We start from the raw sequence: 17,780 nt of genomic DNA, 5'->3' as shown, positions 1-17,780 counted from the left end.
CAAAGTCAGGGAGTGTAAGACCTCCCACTTCGTTTTTCTCTTTTAGAGTGTCTTTAGCAATTCATGGCATCTTCCCTTTCCAAATAAATTTGATAACTAGCTTTTCCAAGTCTGCAAAGTAGGTTGTTGGAATTTTGATTGGGATTGCATTGAATCTGTAGATGAGTTTGGGTAGAATTGACATCTTAATGACATTTAGCCTTCCTATCCATGAACATGGAATATTTTTCCATCTTTTAAGGTCCCCTTCTATTTCTTTTAGTAGAGTTATGTAGTTTTCTTTGTATAGGTCTTTTACATCTTTGGTTAAGTTTATTCCTAGGTACTTGATTTTTTTAGTTGCTGTTGAAAATGGTATCTTTTTCTTGAGTGTCTCTTCAGTTTGTTCATTTCTAGCATATAGAAACATTACTGACTTATGTGCATTAATCTTGTATCCCGCTACTTTGCTAAATTTGTTTATTAGCTCTAGTAGCTGTATCGTTGATTTCTCAGGGTTTTCTAGATATAAGATCATATCATCTGCAAACAATGACAGTTTTACTTCTTCTTTTCCAATTTGGATGCCTTTTATTTCTTTGTCTTGCCGGATTGCCCTGGCTAGCACTTCCAGCACAATGTTGAATAACAGTGGTGACAGCGGGCATCCTTGTCTTGTTCCTGGTCTTAGAGGGAAGGCTTTCAGTCTCTCACCATTGAGTACTATGCTGGCTGTGGGTTTTTCATATATGCTCTTTATCATGTTGAGGAAGTTTCCTTCAATTCCTACCTTTTGAAGTGTTTTTATCAAAAAGGGATGTTGGATTTTGTCAAATGCTTTTTCAGCATCTATTGAGATGATCAATTGATTTTTCCCTTTCGAGTTTTTAATGTGTTGTAATACATTGATTGTTTTTCTTATGTTGAACCATCCTTGCCTGCCTGGAATGAACCCCACTTGGTCATGGTGTATGATTTTTTTAATGTGTCTTTGGATTCGATTTGCAAGTATTTTGTTGAGGATTTTTGCATCTATATTCATTAGGGAGATTGGCCGGTAGTTTTCCTTTTTTGTAGCATCTTTGCCTGGTTTTGGTATTAGATTGATGCTAGCTTCATGAAATGAGTTAGGTAGTGTTCCATTTTCTTCAATGTTTTGAAAGAGTTTGAGTAAGATTGGTGTCAGTTCTTTCTGGAAAGTTTGGTAGAATTTCCCTGTGAAGCCATCTGGCCCTGGGCATTTATTTGTGGGAAGATTTTTGATGACTGATTGGATCTCTTTGCTTGTGATGGGTTGGTTGAGGTCTTCTATTTCTTCTCTGGTCAGTCTAGGTTGTTCATATGTTTCCAGGAAATTGTCCATTTCTTCTACATTATCCAGTTTGTTGCCATACAGTTGTTCATAATATCCTCTTATGATTTTTTTAATTTCTTCAGGATCTGCAGTTATGTCACCTTTTTCATTCATTATTTTGTTTATATGGGTCTTCTCTCTTTTTGATTTTGTCAGTCTAGCTAGGGGCTTGTCAATCTTGTTGATCTTCTCAAAGAACCAACTTTTGGTGATATTTATCCTTTCTATTGTTTTTTTGTTCTCTATGTCATTTATTTCTGCTTTAATCCTTGTTATTTCTTTTCTTGTACTTGGTTTAGGATTGGTTTGCTGTTCATTTTCTAGCTTCTTCAGTTGATCCATTAGTTCTTTGATTTTGGCTCTTTCTTCCTTTTTAATATATGCATTTAGTGCTATAAATTTCCCCCTTAGCACTGCTTTTGCTGCATCCCATAGGTTTTGGTATGTTGTGTTCTCATTTTCATTCGTCTCTATATATTTAGCAATTTCTCTTGCTATTTCTTCTTTAACCCACTGATTGTTTAGGAGTGTGTTGTTTAACCTCCAGGTATTTGTGAATTTTCTAAGTCTCTGATGGTTATTGACTTCTAATTGTATTCCATTGTGGTCAGAGAATGTGCTTTGAATAATTTCAATCTTTTTAAATTTATTGAGGCTTGTTTTATGTCCCAGCATATGATCTATTCTGGAGAAAGTTCCGTGAGCACTAGAAAAGTATGTGTATCCTGGTGATTTGGGATGTAATGTCCTGTAGATGTCTGTTAAATCTAATTCATTTATCAGATTGTTTAGGTTTTCAATTTCCTTATTGGTCTTCTGTCTGGTTGATCTATCTATAGGAGAGAGTGATGTGTTGAAGTCTCCCACAATTATTGTGGAAACATTAATTGCTTCCTTTAGTTTTGCCAGTGTTTCTCTCATGTATTTTGTGGCACCTTGATTGGGTGCATAGACATTTACGATTGTTATTTCTTCTTGCTGAATTGCCCCTTTTATTAGTATGTAGTGGCCTTCTTTGTCTCTCAAAACATCCCTGCATTTGAAGTCTATTTTATCTGAGATTAATATTGCTACACCTGCTTTCTTTTGGCTGTAGCTTGCATGAAATAGTTTTTTCCATCCTTTCACTTTCAGTTTCTTTGTGTCCCTGTGTCTAAGATGAGTCTCTTCTATGCAACATATTGATGGTTCATTTTTTTTGATCCATTCTGCGAATCTATATCTTTTAATTGGGGAGTTTAATCCATTTACATTCAACGTTAAAACCGTGAAGGCATTTCTTGAATCGGCCATCTTATCCTTTGGATTATGTTTGCCATATTTTTCCCTCTCTCTATTAATATCCTTTATTGTACCCATACCGAGTCTCTTTAGTACTGAACCTTTCTCCAAGTCTCTCTGTACTGTCTTTGTTTCTCTGTCTGTAGGGCTCCCTTTAGTATCTCCAGTAGGGCAGGTCTCTTGTTAGCAAATTCTCCCAGCATTTCTTTGTCTGTGAAAAATTTAAGCTCTCCCTCAAATTTGAAGGAGAACTTTTCTGGATAAAGTATTCTTGGCTGGAAATTCCTCTCACTCAGAATTTTAAATACATCGTGCCACTGCCTTCTTGCCTCCATGGTGGCTGCTGAGTAGTCACTACTTAGTCTTATGCTGTTTCCTTTGTATGTGGTGAATTGCTTTTCTCTTGCTGCTTTCAGAACTTGCTCCTTCTCTTCTATGATTGACAGTGTGATCAGTATATGACTCGGAGTGGTTTTTTTTGGATTTATTCTATTTGGAGTTCGCTGAGCATTTATGATTTGTGTATTTATGTTGTTTAGAAGATTTGGGAAGTTTTCCCCAACAATTTCTTTGAATACTCTTCCTAGACCTTTACCCTTTTCTTCCCCTTCTGGGACACCAATGAGTCTTATATTTGGACGTTTCATATTACCTATCATATCCCTGAGGTCCATTTCGAGTTTTTCAATTTTTTTCCCCATTCTTTCTTTTATGCTTTCATTTTCCATTCTGTCATCTTCCAGGTCACTGATTCATTGTTCAACTTCCTCTAGTCTTGTACTATGAGTGTCCAGAATCTTTTTAATTTGGTCAACAGTTTCTTTAATTTCCATAAGATCATCCATTTTTTTTATTTAGTCTTGCAATGTCTTCTTTATGCTCTTCTAGGGTCTTATTGATTTCCTTCATATCCCGTACTATGGTTTCATTGTTCATCTTTAGTTCTTTGAGTAGCTGCTCTATGTGCTGTGTCTCTTCTGGTCTTTTGATTTGGGTGCTTGGGCTTGGGTTATCCATATCGTCTAGTTTTTTCATATGCTTTATAATTTTCTGTTGTTTTTGGCCTCGTGTCATTTGCTGAACTTGATAGGGTTCTTTTAGGGTTTGTAGACCAGTTGAAGTCCTTATCTCTAATTTATCAGATCTACAGCTTCGTGGAGTACACTTTCTCTAACTAATCAGCAGGTGGCGTCCACGAGCCACCTGTTCTCCACAAGCCAGATCTTCCCTGCTTAGCCTTTTTGGTGAGTGGGGGAGTGAGTCTTGTGGGGCCCAATTGGTGTACCAAGCTTGCGTGTGTAGTTGGTGTTGCCTGCCCTGTATGTGGGGCGTGTTTCTGGGCAGTCGGGGAGGGGGGGTGGCCCTAACAATCAAATCTCCCTGATGATCCTAGAGTTTTAAAGCTGCTGCAATAGTCTAATCCTTCAGTTCAGTCCTGCCACAGTTTGTCTCTGCCACTGACCCACAAGTCTTTGGTATTGGCGTATGGCTCCTGAGACTTGCACGTGGGCCCCTCTTCCAGGCTGTGCACCCCGGGTCCTCTGTTGAGGGATGACTGTGCTATGTCACAGGTGAGTGCCGTCCCCCCAGGGCAGTTCTGGGCTGCTGGGCTGTGTAGGGAGGCTCCCAGTCTGCTCAAATGATGGCTGAATGGGGCTTTGTTAATTTACACTGCTCCACCTTCCCAGCTCTGGGACATTCAGCTGAGGTTGTAGGGAAGGCTAATGTCCACGCCCAGTTTTGTGGTGTGTGCCTGTTATTTGAAGTACTTCCGTCACACTGGGTTGTCTGGGGCAGCTCTGGGCTATGGGGCTGGCGATGGGCAGGAGTGTTTCCTGTCCACCAGGATGGTGGCTGTGAGCGGACACCCCCCTTTTCTTGGGAAGTTGTGTTGTTTAGTGAATTTTCTCAGCCACTGGATTATTGCCTTTTGTCTCAGAGCTCTCTTAGTTCTGCTCTTGACTTGACGTGCCCAAATTGCAATTCTTTGAAGCTTTCTGTATTGAGCTACTTAGAGTAATTGTTTTAGAAAAAGCAAAAAGGATTTAAAAAAAAAACAAAAAAAAAAAAAACCGGCCCTCCTCAGAGATCTAATGGGTTATTGAAATGCTAATAGACAAAGCAACCAGGGCCATTAAGGAAAGGTGCACAGGGCAGAGAGATCAGCTTTGCTTCGGGATTTGCATATGCGCCTCAAGGCCTGAGCTCCGCCCTTCCCCTTTCTGTGTTCACCAGAACTCCAAAAATCCTCTGCTTTTATTTTGGAGTTTTTCGTGTTGTTTTTTTTCTATGCCTGTCTCCTCTCTGCTAGGCTGGCTGCTCTCAGAGTCTCTGGTGTGTGGTCTCAGTCTATCTTTGGTTGGAGTTTGAATCAGTAGAATGAGTTTCCGATAAGAGCAGCCACTGCAGTTCTCCCTTCTCCTTCCCGGAGCTGACAGCCCCTCCTCCCCCGGGACTGAGCCTGGCAGGGAGGGGCGTGGGTCCCCTGGCCGCAAATCTTACAGATTTCGCTGATCTCAGCAGTTCCACGTTTTCATGAGTGTTGTATGAAGTATGCCCAAAGACAGATTGCTCTGTGGTGTCCAGTCCACGCAGTTCCTGGCTTTTTACCTACTTTCCTGGAGGAGTAACTAAAACTTACAGCTCACCAGTCTGCCATCTTGCCCCGCCTCCACTGGCCTAATTTTTGACTGTGAAGTTATTTTGTGGATTTTAATCATTAGAAACTTGATCACATCTATGGCCAATTACATATAAAATTGACAAAGTAGATTGCTTTCAGTAAGGAGAGAAGCATCATCCAATCACTTGAAAGCTTTAAAGAGAGAACATATGAATTCAGCAGTCATGAAGAATTTCTATCTCTACAAAAAAAATTCTATCTCTACTTCAGCCAGCTTCTACTGGGGAATTCATCAAATCTTCATCAGATTTCCTAACTTGTGGCCTAAGCTTTGAAATTTGGTTTTGCCAATCCCAAAGTTCATGGAAAACAATTCTTATAATAAATATCAAAATGTCCACATTTTATTTACACAAAAATGTGTATATATATATATATATATATATACACACGCATCTATTCTACACACCTACACCCATACATGCATATTTATTTTATCTATATATCTATATCTAATCTATATCTATATCTATGTCTATGTCTATATCTATATCTATCTATATCTATATCTATATTTATATCTATATCTATATGTGTATCTATATCTATCTCCTGTCATTCCTGTTTTTCTGGAGAACCCTAACAAATCTAGTATAGTTGTCAGGTGAGGAGGAGTGGAAATGCATGAAAAAAAGGAAAAAAATCTCTTATAAAATAAAATGAAATATGAGGGATCTTCCATGGACCCATGTGAATAGTCTACTCTCAACTAAAGGGTAAGATTAATTCAGCTCTGTTCCCTTTGTATTCTACTGACACTGTCCTTCTCCCATAAGCCAGTGGAAAAAGAAATAGACAAGCAAATAAAAAATATCAAAACTAATATAAATAATTGATTATGTATTGTGGATATTCCTAGTCCTATTACCCTAATACTTGCTGATACCTAATAAAGCAGTGTACATGACTTAAAGGTTTCAAATGGCTCTAATAAATTTCTAGAAATGTCCTCCAATCTCCATCATAATGGCAACAATTCTGTGCTGATAAGGAAAAACTTAATGCTTTTTTATCTTAATGCACTTTTGATACTCTCTTAGCACATTGATCCAGTTGGATGATAAATAATTCAACATTTATTAAGTATGTATAGCATACCATGGTAAATATCAAAGAATATAGTCATTGAGGACATTAGCCTAGGATAGAGTGATGGAAAAACAAATATCCATATTTCATCAGTGCCATATGACAGTATTTCTAAACTTTTCACATTATGTCTCTGAAGAAATCAATGCCAGGAGTAAAAGCCATAAACCAGTTTATTGACCACTATTATAGTATTGTGTTTATTTCTGCAATTAAAAATGCACACACATTGTTTGCTGAAAAATGCCCATGGGTGTTCTTCCTTCTGGTACCTCTTGTGTCTTTTAATTCAAGCTGTTCCCAGGCATGCTTTCCAAAACTATTCTTCCTGATGGAAGATTCATGTAAGACTTAGAAGCTTTCCAAATCAATTTGCAGCTTTCATAGCACAGTCAAGAAACAAAAGGATCAGGCTGCAGAACCACCTTGATGTTCCACAGAGAGCAAGGTGTTGCACAAGAAGTGAACATTATGTTTAGTATCCATCAATTAAAAAATAAAAAGTGTTTTGAGATAAAATCATTGGGACTTCAAAAACCTGTTTTACATGAAATTGATCTTATTTTCAAATTTGTAAGCTAATACACATCTGGGACATACTCCTGTTGGCTATTTTCAGGAGAGATCATTCAGAAAACATGGATGGTAATTTGGGAACATACTAAGGTGTTTAGCCTGTATTTGTATTTGAGAGAAGATATTTAAGCATAGCAAAAACTGTTTGAGCTTTAGAATCATTTGACAAGGCACAAATAGAGATAATCCCTTAGGAATTGCATAACCTTTGGATTTGGTTTTAATACATCAATCTATATGCCAATATTGAAAATATATTATAATAATAATGTAAATATATATAATATAATGTAAACATATTATATATAATGTAAACTATATATACATATATATATATAAAACAGTATTGCAAATATATATAAATGATTGTGGTGGCTATAAACCCTGACCAGGTCATAATGAAGAGAAATTAGTGGACATATGCAAAACATATAATAATGTGCATAGAATATATTATTGCTTAATTTGTGTTATTTAAAATTTTTACCCTAAATTAATAAAGAAATTAAGACACATAAGCCCTAGACTTTAATTTCACAGTCTTTTCCTTATAATAGATGTGATAAATAGTTAAGGCATCTGAAAAAGCAGATACATTTGCCAATTTTGGAATCCCATATTATCTATATCCTCTCATGAATTTATTCATAATTTACACTTATCAACATTTTTTTCCTTTTTCAGTTTTCTCCATTTTCTTAATTTTTCTTCTTTTACATGATTCTTTTTTCTTCTTTCAAAATGTAGTTGATATATGTTTGCAAAGATTCCTATCAAGATCTTTCTCTAGGGATTTAATTTGTAAGAAAAGAGGGAATTTTGGAAAAGAAACTTCAACTGAGAGGAAATATATGTATTTAAAATTGTCTCAAAACCCTGCAAATATTTGCATGTGTCTATCTACAGGTTCATGCATGTGTGTATGACAGAGGGGAGGGAGGAAGGAAGAGAGGAGAGAGCATTTGCATATAGTTCAGGGAGATTATAAGCTTTAAAAAGAGACCAAAATTGAAATGATATGAGGAAGTTTCCAGGAAATATTTCAGCATGATTTTCCTTTTAAGAGGATTCCCAGTAGCTATTCTCTGAGTGAGAATTTAAGGCTCTTTTCTTACATTAATGTGTGATTTCCCAACTGTTGTGGTATTATTTTTGTCACAGCATGACTGGACTCAAATGTTAAGAGATCCTGAAGCTTGTATCAGAATTAGGGAAGTATTCTAAACTAAGAATTTGGTTTTCTACAGTTTTAGTTCTCCAGTTTTTCTAGAATATTTTCTATAGTTTCAATGCAAATTTATTCTTAGACACCTTATTTCCTTAAACTCACCAGGTTAATTGACACACAGAGAGCACAGTTTGGGATAGTCTCAATTTATGAAGATGTGCTTTAAGATATGTTTTGGGCCCAAAATAAACTTATACCAGTATCCATGGGTTTTTTTCCTTATACTTAAAATTTGTCTAACATGAGTAAAACAACAGGCAGACCAATTAATTTATGATGATGGAATCCCATTTTATTACACAACTTTTTCCTCAGTAAAACATTTTCAGGGAGACTTCTCTGAGGACTTTATTTAAGTTAGAATCTTATGCACTTATTTCTTTTTTTTTTTAATTCAATTTTATTGAAATATATTCATAAACCATACAGTCATCCATGGTATACAATCAACTGTTCACAGTATGATCATATAGTTATGCGTTCATCACCACAATCTATTTCTGAACATTTTCCTTACATCAGAAAGAATCAGAATAAGAATAAAAAATAAAAGTGAAAAGAGAATACCCAAACCATCCCCCCATCCCACCCTATTTGTCATTTAGTTTTTACTCCCATTTTTCTACTGATTTTTTTTCAATTTTTTAACTTTGTTTATCAAAAAATTAAAAACAAACAGGCAAACAACAACCAAAAAAACCCCACAACATTTCAAACAAAGCAATGGATTAAGGAAAACAAATAACCTAAAATAACTACTTTGCTTCCAATAAGTTCCTACCATACCCCAAGAAAATTAATAAACCATGTCCAAACAGAGGAGTAAGAAAAACAAATAATCTAAAATAACTACATTGCTTCCAACATGTTCCTACCATACCCCAAGAAAATTAACAACCCCTAAGAAAACAAAGGAATAAGAGAAAAAAAAAACCTAAAATAACTTTATTGCTTCCAACATGATCTTACTATATCCAAGAAAGTTTACAAACCATAATCATTACTGAGCATTCCCATAACCTTGAGATTACCCTCCATAGTTTATCTGTTCTTATTAGATTATCATTCCCCCTCCACTAATTGGTATCTCTAGGTCCCCTACATTCTACAGTACAAAACATTGTACATTTTTCACAGAATTCACATTAGTGTTAACATACAATATTTCTCTTTATGTGCCTGGCTTATTTTGCTCAGCATTATGTCTTTTTTTTTTTTTAATCTTCATTTTATTGAGATATATTCATATACCACGCAGTGATACAAAACAAATCGTACTTTCGATTGTTCACAGTACCATTACATAGTTGTACATTCATCACCCAAATCAATCCCTGACACCTTCATTAGCACACACACAAGAATAACAAGAATAATAATTAGAGTGAAAAAGAGCAATTGAAGTAAAAAAGAACACTGGGTACCTTTGTCTGTTTGTTTCCTTCCCCTATTTTTCTACTCATCCATCCATAAACTAGACAAAGTGGAGTGTGGTCCTTATGGCTTTCCCAATCCCCTTGTCACCCCTCATAAGCTACATTTTTATACAACTATCTTCGAGATTCATGGGTTCTGGGTTGTAGTTTGATAGTTTCAGGTATCCACCACCAGCTACCCCAATTCTTTAGAACCTAAAAAGGGTTGTCTAAAGTGTGCGTAAGAGTGCCCACCAGAGTGATCTCTCGGCTCCTATTGGATTCTCTCTGCCACTGAAGCTTATTTCATTTCCTTTCACATCCCCCTTTCGGTCAAGAAGATATTCTCCGTCCCACGATGCCAGGTCTACATTCCTCCCCAGGAGTCATATTCCATGTCGCCAGGGAGATTCACTCCCCTGGGTATCTGATCCCATGTAGGGGGGAGGGCAGTGATTTCACCTTTCAAGTTGGCTTAGCTAGAGAGACAGGGCCACATCTGAGCAACAAAGAGGCATTCGGGAGGAGGCTCTTAGGCACAACCATAGGGAGGCCTAGCCTCTCCTTTGCAGCAACCATCTTCCCAAGGGTAAAACCTGTGGTAGAGGGCCCAACCCATCAAACCACCAGTCCCCTATGTCTGTGGTCATGTTAGCAACCATGGAGGTGGGGTAGGCGAATACCCCTGCATTCTCCACAGGCTCCACAAGGGGGCACTGCATCTGTTTTTTTTCCTTGTTTTTCTTTTTTTTTTTTTTAACTTTCCTTTCTTTTTTAAATCAACTGTATGAAAAAAAAGTTAAAAAGAAATCAAACATACAATAAAAGAACATTTCAAAGAGACCATAAAAAGGGAGTAAGAAAAAGACAACTAACCTAAGATAACTGCTTAACTTCCAACATGTTCCTACTTTACCCCAAGAAAGTTACCTAATATAGCAACATTTCTGTGAACTTGCTCCTACTATATCCATCAGAAATTAACAGACCATAGTCATTCCTGGGCATCCTCAGAACGTTAAATAGCTTATCTGTTCTTCTTGGATTATTGTTCCCCCTTACTTAATTGCTCTCTATTGCTAGTTCCCCTACATTCTACATTATAAGCCATTTGTTTTACATTTTTCAAAGTTCACATTAGTGGTAGCATATAATATTTCTCTTTTTGTGTCTGGCTTATTTCGCTTAGCATTATGTCCTCAAGGTTCATCCATGTTGTCATATGTTTCACGGGATCGTTCCTTCTTACTGCCGCGTAGTATTCCATCGTATGTATATACCACATTTTATTTATCCACTCATCTGTTGAAGGACATTTGGGTTGTTTCCATCTTTTGGCAATTGTGAATAATGCTGCTATGAACATTGGCGTGCAGATATCTGTTCGTGTCACTGCTTTCCGATCTTCCGGGTATATACCGAGAAGTGCAATCGCTGGATCGAATGGTATCTCTATATCTAGTTTTCTAAGGAACTGCCAGACTGACTTCCAGAGTGGCTGAACCATTATACAGTCCCACCAACAGTGAATAAGAGTTCCAATTTCTCCACATCCCCTCCAGCATTTGTAGTTTCCTGTTTGTTTAATGGCAGCCATTCTAACCGGTGTTAGATGGTATCTCATTGTGGTCTTAATTTGCATCTCTCTAATAGCTAGTGAAGCTGAACATTTTTTCTTGTGTTTCTTGGCCATTTGTATTTCCTCTTCAGAGAACTGTCTTTTCATATCTTTTGCCCATTTTATAATTGGGCTGTCTGTACTATTGTCATTGAGTTGTAGGATTTCTTTATATATGAAAGATATCAGTCTTTTGTCAGATACATGGTTTCCAAAACTTTTTCCCATTGAGTTGGCTGCCTCTTTACCTTTTTGAGAAATTCCTTTGAGGTGCAGAAACTTCTAAGCTTGAGGATCTCCCATTTATCTATTTTCTCTTTTGTTGCTTGTGCTTTTGGTGTAAAGTCTAGGAAGTGGCCACCTAATACAAGGTCTTGAAGATGTTTTCCTACATTATCTTCTAGGAGTGTTATGGTACTTTCTTTTATATTGAAATCTTTGGTCCATTTTGAGTTAATTTTTGTGTAGGGGGTGTGGTAGGGGTCCTCTTTCATTCTTTTGGATATGGATATCCAACTCTCCCAGCCCCGTTTGTTGAAAAGACCATTATGACTCAGTTCTGTGATTTTGGGGGCCTTATCAAAGATCAGTCGGCCACAGATTCGAGGGTCTGTCTCTGAATTCTCAATTCGATTCCATTGATCTATATGTCTATCTTTGTGCCAGGACCATGCTGTTTTGGCAATTGTGGCTTTATAATAAGCTTCAAAGTCAGGGAGTGTAAGTCCTCCCACTTCGTTTTTCTTTTTTAGAGTGTCTTTAGCAATTTGAGGCATCTTCCCTTTCCAAATAAATTTGATAACTAGCTTTTCCAAGTCTGCAAAGTAGGTTGTTGGAATTTTGATTGGGATTGCATTGAATCTGTAGATGAGTTTGGGTAGAATTGACATCTTAATGACATTTAGCCTTCCTATCCATGAACATGGAATATTTTTCCATCTTTTAAGGTCCCCTTCTATTTCTTTTAGTAGAGTTATGTAGTTTTCTTTGTATAGGTCTTTTACATCTTTGGTTAAGTTTATTCCTAGGTACTTGATTTTTTTAGTTGCTATTGAAAATGGTATCTTTTTCTTGAGTGTCTCTTCAGTTTGTTCATTTCTAGCATATAGAAACATTACTGACTTGTGTGCATTAACCTTGTATCCCGCTACTTTGCTAAATTTGTTTATTAGCTCTAGCAGCTGTATCGTCGATTTCTCAGGGTTTTCTAGATATAAGATCATATCATCTGCAAACAATGACAGTTTTACTTCTTCTTTTCCCATTTGGATGCCTTTTATTTCTTTGTCTTGCCGGATTGCCCTGGCTAGCACTTCCAGCACAATGTTGAATAACAGTGGTGACAGTGGGCATCCTTGTCTTGTTCCTGATCTTAGAGGGAAGGCTTTCAGTCTCTCACCATTGAGTACTATGCTGGCTGTGGGTTTTTCACATATGCTCTTTATCATGTTGAGGAAGTTTCCTTCAATTCCTACCTTTTGAAGTGTTTTTATCAAAAAGGGATGTTGGATTTTGTCAAATGCTTTTTCAGCATCTATTGAGATGATCAATTGATTTTTCCCTTTTGACTTGTTAATGTGTTGTAATACATTGATTGATTTTCTTATGTTGAAACATCCTTGCATGCCTGGAATAAACCCCACTTGGTCATGGTGTATAATTTTTTTAATGTGTCTTTGGATTCGATTTGCAAGTATTTTGTTGAGGATTTTTGCATCTATATTCATTAGGGAGATTGGCCGGTAGTTTTCCTTTTTTGTAACATCTTTGCCTGGTTTTGGTATTAGATTGATGTTAGCTTCATAAAATGAGTTAGGTAGTGTTCCATTTTCTTCAATGTTTTGAAAGAGTTTGAGTAAGATTGGTGTCAGTTCTTTCTGGAAAGTTTGGTAGAATTCCCCTGTGAAGCCATCTGACCCTGGGCATTTATTTGTGGGAAGATTTTTGATGACTGATTGGATCTCTTTGCTTGTGCTGGGTTGGTTGAGGTCTTCTATTTCTTCTCTGGTCAGTCTAGGTTGTTCATATGTTTCCAGGAAATTGTCCATTTCCTCTACATTGTCCCGTTTGTTGCCATACAGTTGTTCATAGTATTCTCTTATAATTTTTTTAATTTCTTCAGGATCTGCAGTTATGTCACCTTTTTCAATCATTATTTTGTTTATATGGGTCTTCTCTCTTTTTGATTTTGTCAGTCTAGCTAGGGGCTTGTCAATCTTGTTGATCTTCTCAAAGAACCAACTTTTGGTGATATTTATCCTCTTTATTGTTTTTTTGTTCTCTATGTCATTTATTTCTGCTTTAATCCTTGTTATTTCTTTTCTTGTACTTGGTTTAGGATTGGTTTGCTGTTCATTTTCTAGCTTCTTCAGTTGATCCATTAGTTCTTTGATTTTGGCTCTTTCTTCCTTTTTAATATATGCATTTAGTGCTATAAATTTCCCCCTCAGCACTGCTTTTGCTGCATCCCATAGGTTTTGGTATGTTGTGTTCTCATTTTCATTCGTCTCTATATATTTAGCAATTTCTCTTGCTATTTCTTCTTTAACCCACTGATTGTTTAGGAGTGTGTTGTTTAACCTCCAGGTATTTGTGAATTTTCTAAGTCTCTGATGGTTATTGACTTCTAATTGTATTCCATTATGGTCAGAGAATGTGCTTTGAATAATTTCAATCTTTTTAAATTTATTGAGGCTTGTTTTATGTCCCAGCATATGATCTATTCTGGAGAAAGTTCCATGAGCACTAGAAAAGTATGTGTATCCTGGTGATTTGGGATGTAATGTCCTGTATATGTCTGTTAAATCTAATTCATTTATCAGATTGTTTAGGTTTTCAATTTCCTTATTGGTCTTCTGTCTGGTTGATCTATCTATAGGAGAGAGTGATGTGTTGAAGTCTCCCACAATTATTGTGGAAACATCAATTGCTTCCTTTAGTTTTGCCAGTGTTTCTCTCATGTATTTTGTGGCACCTTTGTTGCGTGCATAGACATTTACAATTGTTATTTCTTCCTGCTGAATTGCCCCTTTTATTAGTACGTAGTGGCCTTCTTTGTCTCTCAAAACATCCCTGCATTTGAAGTCTATTTTATCTGAGATTAATATTGCTACACCTGCTTTCTTTTGGCTGTAGCTTGCATGAAATAGTTTTTTCCATCCTTTCACTTTCAGTTTCTTTGTGTCCCTGTGTCTAAGATGAGTCTCTTGTATGCAACATATTGATGGTTCATTTTTTTTGATCCATTCTGCGAATCTATATCTTTTAATTGGGGGGTTTAATCCATTTACATTCAACGTTATAACCGTGAAGGCATTTCTTGAATCAGCCATCTTATCCTTTGGTTTATGTTTGTCATATTTTTCCCCTCTGTCTATTAATATCCTTTATTGTATCCATACCGAATCTCTTTAGTACTGAACCTTTCTCCAAGTCTCTCTGTCCTGTCTTTGTTTCTCTGTCTGTAGGGCTCCCTTGAGTATCTCCAGTAGGGCAGGTCTCTTGTTAGCAAATTCTCTCAGCATTTCTTTGTCTGTGAAAAATTTAAGCTCTCCCTCAAATTTGAAGGAGAGCTTTGCTGGATAAAGTATTCTTGGCTGGAAATTTTTCTCACTCAGAATTTTAAATATATCGTGCCACTGCCTTCTTGCCTCCATGGTGGCTGCTGAGTAGTCACTACTTAGTCTTATGCTGTTTCCTTTGTATGTGGTGAATTGCTTTTCTCTTGCTGCTTTCAGAACTTGCTCCTTCTCTTCTGTGTTTGATAGTGTGATCAGTATATGTCTTGGAGTGGGTTTATTTGGATTTATTCTATTTGGAGTTCGCTGAGCATTTATGATTTGTGTATTTATGTTGTTTAGAAGATTTGGGAAGTTTTCCCCAACAATTTCTTTGAATACTCTCCCTAGACCTTTACCCTTTTCTTCCCCTTCTGGGACACCAATGAGTCTTATATTTGGACGTTTCTTATTATCTATCATATCCCTGAGGTCCATTTTGATTTTTTCAATTTTTTTCCCCATTCTTTCTTTTATGATTTCATTTTCCATTCTGTCATCTTCGAGGTCACTGATTCGTTGTTCAACTTCCTCTAGTCTTGTACTATGAGTGTCCAGAATCTTTTTAATTTGGTCAACAGTTTCTTTAATTTCCATAAGATCATCCATTTTTTTTTATTTAGTCTTGTAATGTCTTCTTTATGCTCTTCTAGGGTCTTCTTGATTTCGTTTGTATCTCGTACTAGGGTCTCATTGTTCATCTTTAGTTCTTTGAGTAGTTGCTCTAGGTGCTGTGTCTCTTCTGGTCTTTTGATTTGGGTGCTTGGGCTTGGGTTATCCATATCGTCTGGTTTTTTCATATGCTTTATAATTTTCTGTTGTTTTTGGCCTCGTGGCATTTGCTGAACTTGATAGGGTTCTTTTAGGATTTGTAGACCAATTGGAGTCCTTATCTCTAATTTATCAGATCTACAGCTTCGTGGAGTACACTTTCTCTAACTAACCAGCAGGTGGCATCCACGAGCCACCTGTTCTCCACAAGCCAGTTCTCCCCTGCTTAGCCTTTTTGGTGAGTGGGGGAGTGAGTCTTGTGAGGTCCAATTGGTGTACCAAGCTTGCGTGTGTAGTTGGTGTTGCCTGCCCTGTATATGGGGCATGTTTCTGGGCAGTCAGGGAGGGGGGGTGGCTCTAACAATCAAATCTCCCTGGTGATCCTAGAGTTTTAAAGCTGCTGCAATAGTCTAATTCTTCAGTTCAGTCCTGCCACAGTTTGTCTCTGCCACTGACCCACAAGTCCTTGGTATTGGCGTATGGCTCCTGAGACTTGCAAGTGTGCCCCTCTTCCAGGCCGTGCACCCCGGGTCCTCTGTTGAGGGATGACTGTGCTATGTCACAGGTGAGTGCCGTCCCCCCAGTGCAGTTCTGGGCTACTGGGCTGTGTAGGGAGGCTCCCAGTCTGCTGAAATGATGGCTGAATGTGGCTTTGTTAATTCACACTGCTCTACCTTCCCAACTCTGGGACAATCAGCTGAGGTTGCAGGGAACGCTAATGTCCACGCCCAGTTTTGTGGTGTGTGCCTGTTATTTGAAGCACTTCCGTCACACTGGGTTGTCTGGGGCAGTTCTGGGCTATGGGGCTGGTGATGGGTAGGAGTGTTTCCTGTCCACCAGGATGATGGCTGTGAGCGGACACCCCCCTTTTCTTGGGAAGTTGTGGTGTTTAGTGAATTTTCTCAGCCACTGAATTATTGCGTTTTGTCTCAGAGCTCTCCTAGTTCTGCTCTTGACTTGACCTGCCCAAATAGCAAGTCTTTGAAGCTTTCTGTATTGGGCTTCTTAGAGTAATTGTTTTAGAAAAAGAAAAAAGGATTAAAAACAAACAAACAAACAAACAAACAAACAAACAAAAAAAAACGGGCCCTCCTCAGAGATCTAATGGGTTATTGAAATGCTAAGAGACAAAGCAACCAGGGCCATTAAGGAAAGGTCCACAGGGCAGAGAGATCAGCTTTTCTTCAGGATTTGCATGTGCACCTCAGGGCCCTTCCCCTTTCTATGTTCACCAGAACTCAAAAAATCCTCCGCTTTTATTTTGGAGTTTTTCATGTTGTTTTTTTTCTATGCCTGTCTCCTCTCTGCTGGGCTGGCTGCTCTCAGATTCTCTGGTGTCTGGTCTCAGTCTGTCTATGGTTGGAATTTGAATCAGTAGAATGTGTTTCCGATAAGGGCTGCCACTGCAGTTCTCCCTTCTCCTTCCCGGAGCTGACAGCCCCTCCTCCCACGGGACTGAGTCTGGCAGGGAGGGGCGCGGGTCCCCTGGCCGCAAAAACTTACAGATTTCGCTGATCTCAGCAGTTCCACGTTTTCATGAGTGTTGTATGAAGTATGCCCAAAGTCAGATTGCTCTGTGGTGTCCAGTCCATGCAGTTCCTGGCTTTCTACCTACTTTCCTGGAGTAGTAACTAAAACATACAGCTCACCAGTCTGCCATCTTCTGCACTTATTTCTTATACTATACTCTTTACATACTCTTCTTTACTTTTTTTCTTGGCAGAAGATAAATGACATAGTATCATTTGTTCCACATGTTAGGTGGAAAAGAAATCTCAGATCTTTCTGAATGTCTGCAGTCTTCTAAATGTATGTGCAAATAAGAAGGTATTCTTTCATTTCATTACTTCATTCAGCATTGCAACAGATAACAATCTTTCTAATGTATTTCTAATAGCAGCCTCAAAATTATACCTTTAACAAAATTAACTAAAAGTTGAGGCATTTGCTGGTGTTGATTCCCAGTCAAGATCCCGAACCTCAATCAAACAGAAGATGTAGAGACACCAATTTTCAGCAAATACTTCAGGTTTTTTCTCAGATATGATTAAGAGCCTTGATATATGTTTGTGTGTGTGTGTGTGTGTGTGTGTGTGTGTGTGCGTGTGTTTTAATATCAAGAATAAATATTTCATTTCAATGGATATGAACAATTCTAGAGTGATTTGGGGAATACTGATAAATTATATGTAGCCAAGAGAAGGTGAGAGGGTTGCTTATAGTTAAAGG

Source organism: Choloepus didactylus, chromosome 10 (assembly GCF_015220235.1).
Source record: "Choloepus didactylus isolate mChoDid1 chromosome 10, mChoDid1.pri, whole genome shotgun sequence".
NCBI lineage: Eukaryota > Metazoa > Chordata > Mammalia > Pilosa > Megalonychidae > Choloepus > Choloepus didactylus.
Note: the sequence above shows the minus strand (reverse complement) of the source record.